Source organism: Falco rusticolus, chromosome Z, assembly GCF_015220075.1.
Source record: "Falco rusticolus isolate bFalRus1 chromosome Z, bFalRus1.pri, whole genome shotgun sequence".
In the NCBI taxonomy this organism is placed as follows: Eukaryota; Metazoa; Chordata; class Aves; order Falconiformes; family Falconidae; genus Falco; species Falco rusticolus.
The window spans coordinates 14,010,044-14,016,043 of NC_051210.1; positions in this window are offsets into that span (position 1 = coordinate 14,010,044).

The window sequence follows — 6,000 nt, forward strand, 5'->3', positions numbered from 1 at the left end:
GCATCCAGTGTACTGCATCTCAGCTACGTGCAGAAACCAGCACTACATACAGAAGGGTTCAGAGGCACGTGCCCAAGGCTGCTGTACAAATACATATTTAATACTTTAGTAAGCTAACTGCCACAACACATTTATTCTTCAACAGCAGCACCAGAACATTTAGTCTTCCAAAAGAGCAGATCTGAGTTTTTCTAATCCTCATACTCATAAACACAGTATTCTCTCTGATATAACAGCAAGCCTGAGTTTTGCCTTGGTAGATCTCTTGTGAAAGCTCACAAAACCTTTTTTGGCCAGATTTGAGAATAAAATAGACTGTTTCAGGAACAAAATTGCCATTTTTAATGGCATAATAAAATGATATTTCAAGAGGCAACATTGAACAAGTTCAGGACCAAGTAGGGTGGGGTTTTTTAATATATAAGCAGAGCTTTCTGATGAGCTGTCACACAGGCCAAATCATTCTACATGCAAAGAAATGAGGATGATCCTCATGTTACCTAAATATCCTAGGTGGTGATGATCTCACTCAGACCTCTACACACAAAAATAAGAGGATTAGCTGGTGAAAAAGTAAAATGAAGGAAATAACAGTCTTCATACAGAGTATGGTAGTTACTTTTGATAGAAAAATATTGATTTCTTTGAAAATATCAATTTAAATTTAAAAAATTACACGTTTCCACTTGGTTAATGCAAAAATAGTTCTTTTTGTTTCCTTTGTCTTTATATTAACTGCACATATCAAAATAATGTGTCTGTCAAAATGATACATTTTTGGAATTACCAATCCAAAATAACATGGCGTTTCCAAGACCAATCATGTGGAATTTGTGCACCATAATAAACTAAAAAATCATTAATTCTACATAGAAATTGAAATGCATTTTGAAATGTGTTTGTTTTCCAAGTCAGGAAATTTTCTAGAGCATGAGAATTACTGTGCTACACAAGTGGTGTGAAACTACCCAGTTTAGTGTCCTGCCTGGACAGAAGACATGTTAGTTTCTTCAAAGGAAACTTTAACATAGATAGGCAAATATTTAAGAAACAGGGTCTCATGTTTTCTTCTCCTGCTCTTCAACCTGCTTATTATCTATTTCTATTTAATTGTTTCTCAAAGAAAAAAATAAGTAACAGTATGAATTGTGCCCTTAAGCAATACCTTTCACTGTATCTTTTCCTAGAAGTCTGTATTTTCTGACATTCTAAATATTTATCTTCCATCTATAGACTGGGGGAAAGAAAAAAAAATGGAAAAAAGGAAAACGTAGCCATTTGGGCATGTTACTTTCCTTTACCAGCCAATAAAGTGGATTTGAATCAAAGATACTTGTGGTACAGGCCCAATAAAGATTATGAAGCTGGGGTGTTATTCCTGCAATCCAGAGAGGTCAGGCAAAAAGCACTCTGACTCAACGTGCTTCCGAGCAACAAGGACTAATACCATTAAGCAGCTGTTCACTACTGATCCAATCTTATTTACAAAGAGTTAGAAATAGGAGACAAGGTAGGGCTTCAAACATGCTATGGAACAGAGTGGTATTAAAGTGGTGGAGGAAATAGTCTGAAGTCTTATTTTGGCATAAATATAAATTTACTCATGGTTGAGACTCAATGAAATCCTTTGGGAAATATACCCATATACACGGAATGCAGCTGTTAAGAGTCAGAAATATATTACAGGACAGACTGTTACAAGACTTCAGCTTCCAGATAGGTAAGGAACTAACTGGATATATTTTTAAAGAAAACTTGAAAAAAATAAGTATTTGAGTCCTCTGCACAGCTGAGCTTTAACTACAGGTGCAGAACATTGAAAATCTAGCAGTAAAACTTTTTGATACAGATCAGGGTTTTCAGGAAAGTTTAAATTATGTTCTCACATCTAAATCTTCCATGACCTTTTGAAATCCCAACAGGAAAACAAATGCAAAGCTACAGGTAAACTATACCTCTACTGTGCTTTGCTTTTGGAGGAAAACAAATATGCAACCACAGCAATATGTGGTATCCCTTTGAGTTTTTAATGGACAATGAGTGGAAATTCAAAATACGTGTCACTCATGCCTCATCTAAATGGTACAGCATTTCCACCGCTTCATAATTCACAGTAAATACACTTCCTTCTTGGTAGCAAGTTAAAATAGTCTGAAGAGATACAATTAGAATACCTGACTTCAATAAATAATCACTTTTAAAATAGCTCTCAACCTTCCTGTATCAAAAATAGGATTTATGTCAAAATCATGCACAAAATGAAAATTTTAAGGCTCTTCAGCATAAAAGCAGTATCTTGCAATGAAGAACTTATACTAACACTTACACTAGTATTTTCTTTTGGTAGCTCAACCATACAAGAAATACAAGCAGTATTAGTTTTCAAGGCTAAAATGGCTAAAATGTTTATATTTTAAAGGTGAGAGACACAAAACATAAATGACTGAAGGCAAGACTCTTATATCAGAAGACTGACATCTAGATTTCCAAAACACTGACATCCTTTTCTGTTAAGAAAATAGCTACAATATGATACCAGTGAACTCAACAACTAATGGAGAATTCAACAAGAAAAATCCTAAAAACTTCAGAAAACTTAAGATTTAAAGAGTCTGTATATGAAGTTTTAAGGATCTGAGTTCAGATTCCTTTTGGGCCTTCTCTTCCTGTCTTAAGGTCAATTAGCCTTCACCTAACTATACCAGCAGGAGATACTCACCGTGGGTCTCATCACATATGAGTCTTTCCCTGTGTTTTTATGCAGAATAGAAAAGCAAAGCAAAAGGCCATAAAAACTTCAAACTTCAAGTCTTGCTGCTCCAAATTAGTCCAAAGAAGTCTATTAGGGATGTGCTCCTCTGTTGCTGTCAACCCTCGGTAAGTTACATACATTTCTTTTACTCCTTACATTTTTTAAAGTGTATATGCCCTCAGCTGCAGACCATTTTTCCAAGAGAAAAATTGTAGCAGGATACACTGTGATGCTAAAACAGCTGCAATCATGTTTTACTGTGACGACACAATCCCCATGGAGCTAGGACAAAGATGACCCACACCATGCCTTGTCATCTTAGCTTTGACTCATTTATGAAATGGCTGCTGAACATAAAAAGATAGGTAGAAGTTCCAGTTAAGCCAGTTTTAAAATTTTAAGAAATGTATCGCTGAAGGTTCTGTTTGCTCTATAATTAAATATGCAAACTGAGGCTATCCTTTACTGCACAAAAAGCACATGAATTGTTGAAATCTAATTTTACATCAACAATTCTAATCTGGGCTGGATTTGTTTAAGACAATCCAGTTGTTTGTTTTCAATAGCATTTTGCAATAAAAAGTCAAAATTATACCCATCCTTGAATCAACAGAGAGTAAGGAAACAGGCTTGCTCCACTGATTTCGTATTTCCTACATAATTAAATATAATTAATAATTTTATATAAGATTATATATTTAAAGGTATCATTAATTGAGGACTACCATTTTCCTGGTTATCCCTTCCAGTATGATTGTTACAGGTCTGACTTGCTGATCTGCACTGAGGAGGAAAGTATTCCTTTTTAGGTGATGCTGCAAATTGAATGAACACACCAAAGATGGCCAGAAACAAAAATCCATCTGTCAAAAACTTCCATCTGTCAGGAAGATGACAGTGCTTTAATAACAGAATGAATAAATGATATATACAAACTTTATAAAAATATTTATCAGAGGCAAGGCTTGACACAGCCTTGTAAATAACAAGCTCTATTACCTTCTATTTCTCAGCATGTTGCCATATTAGAAGGTGACATAACAGGAGCCAAAGCCCAAGATGTTTCCATCTTTTCCGAGGACTACCTATCAATGTCTTACAGGGAGTAATAAATAAATTTATAAACATGCTGGAACGATATAATTTACAACATATTTAGAGCACACAACAGTTAAGAGGTAACAGCCACCTCTGCAAATGTATCGTATTCTATTTCGAAAGCAGCACATTTAACTGTATATGGCTGAGATACATTCAGGAAAACATTAATTATGAAAACCCTAACCTTCAAAAAAATCAATGTGCTTGCAGCAGTGCCTGATTTTCTCAAACATTGTCAAAAAATTACAAGTTACCATGTTACAATACGTGCTGTCCATTTTTAAATATATTAATAAATCCTCAAGGTCTAGCTCTGAGGAACTTAGTTTTTAATGACAATTACTAAAGTAAGGTTTTAACAGTCAGCAAAGAAGATAGCCAGTCCAACAACGTGCAGTGTTACTGCATCCTTGTTGACAGCAATAAAGAATGTGTTAATAGATTCAACAAAGCCAAAATTTCATCAGAAGTCCGATTGCTACTAATTTCCAGTACTGCCGCAGAGAAACAACTTTATTTTCTGTAAAACAGCTCTCCCTTATCAGTGAACCTTTACTGATGCTGTAAAGGCACCAGCATGTTTATGCTATAAACTGTTCCAAAATCTTTGGATAACAACCAATCTATGGGCTTCCTATAATACCCTATACGTGTCAGATTTACCTATCTGGCAGATAACTGCAAGAATTTTGGTCTCAAACCTGGTGCCTGATCTTTCAGATTTTTGTGAAAGGCCATTCATCTATAAATATGTATGTGAATCTAGCACTGAACTGTCACTAGACCAAATATTTTTGTCTCAGTTTGGATTGCCTTTCATTTACTACAGCACAGTTGAAGTTGAAGGCATAAAAAGTCAATTGTTTCCTCTGAATAACTGAGAGAATCAGTCCCTGAACACACTGATCTAAACAGAGCACATGAATGCATTATGAATCGTACCACCAGAAGGCATGAAGTTTATACATTGGTGTCACAGCCTTGAAGTTCCAAGCTATCTTGGGGTACTCTAAAACACACAACACCAAAAATAGTGTGTGAACATAATAAAATACAGAGAGTGAAGAAGTACAACTTCCTCACATCTTCTCTCTGCAATTCCTTGTTCTTACAAAAAACATTGTGGTCTTTCTGTCTTCTTTCTATTGTATGTGTGATTATTCTATGTTTAACACACCTTCATTATTCTGGATCTCATAATGCACAATTAAACTCTGTCTGTGACAGCACAGGCAGAATTATATACATATGCATACCCGGGAATAGCCAAGGATGCACTATGTCAACACTTTGCAGTTGAAATGTTGTACTGGAGTTTCAGGTAGAAGCTGCCATAAGTTCGTGCTGCCTCAATATATATAAAATAAGCTAGTCAAATATATTAACCTAGGAGTGCCTTGCTGACATTGGCAGGTAGGAAGAATTGTCAATTGCTTCTTCATGCTTCCTAGGTCCTACAAAGGGCATTAATTTTCTCACACTGATAAAAATTTATTGGCACCGTCATGGCTGTGAAAGGGCCCTGCCCAATTGTAATGTGGATTTCTCCGTCACTGACATGATTCCTGTAATTCAACTAGATCATTCTGCTGGAGAAAGTTCTCTTAAACCCACCAATGCAAGGGCAGATTACTAATAAAAACCTACCAGATATTTCTGAAGTGTGATCTCATCCCACATGCTAGGTAGGAAATGAAAAAATATGAACAAATCACTGTGGGAAAATTGCTTTGCAAGGGGGAATTAGAGAAAACTGGGAACTAATAGAAGCATAGTCTTACAGAAAGCTTTTCAGGGTAAAATACAGCTATCACTTTCAAGACGGTTGGCAGGCACGGAATTTACATCACCACCGTTCCCTAAGCAGCACAACCTGCCAGCTCAGCACCTGCTGATAGGAGTGATGGAGGATGGAGCAGAACGCAGGCACCATGGCCATGCTCTTCAGGATGAAAAGGTGTTGCAGTCCACTGACAGCAACAGAAAATAAGTTGAAAATAGGACAAAGTTAATTATGGTAGTGGGAGATCGCGACCTCCAACTCAAATACACACACACACCCCCCAAAAGAGGGCAAAACTCCACTTGAGGAGCATGAGTAGTTAGTAGAGAACTTCAGCAGTGCTCTGAGAGTGCGTACTAATTTG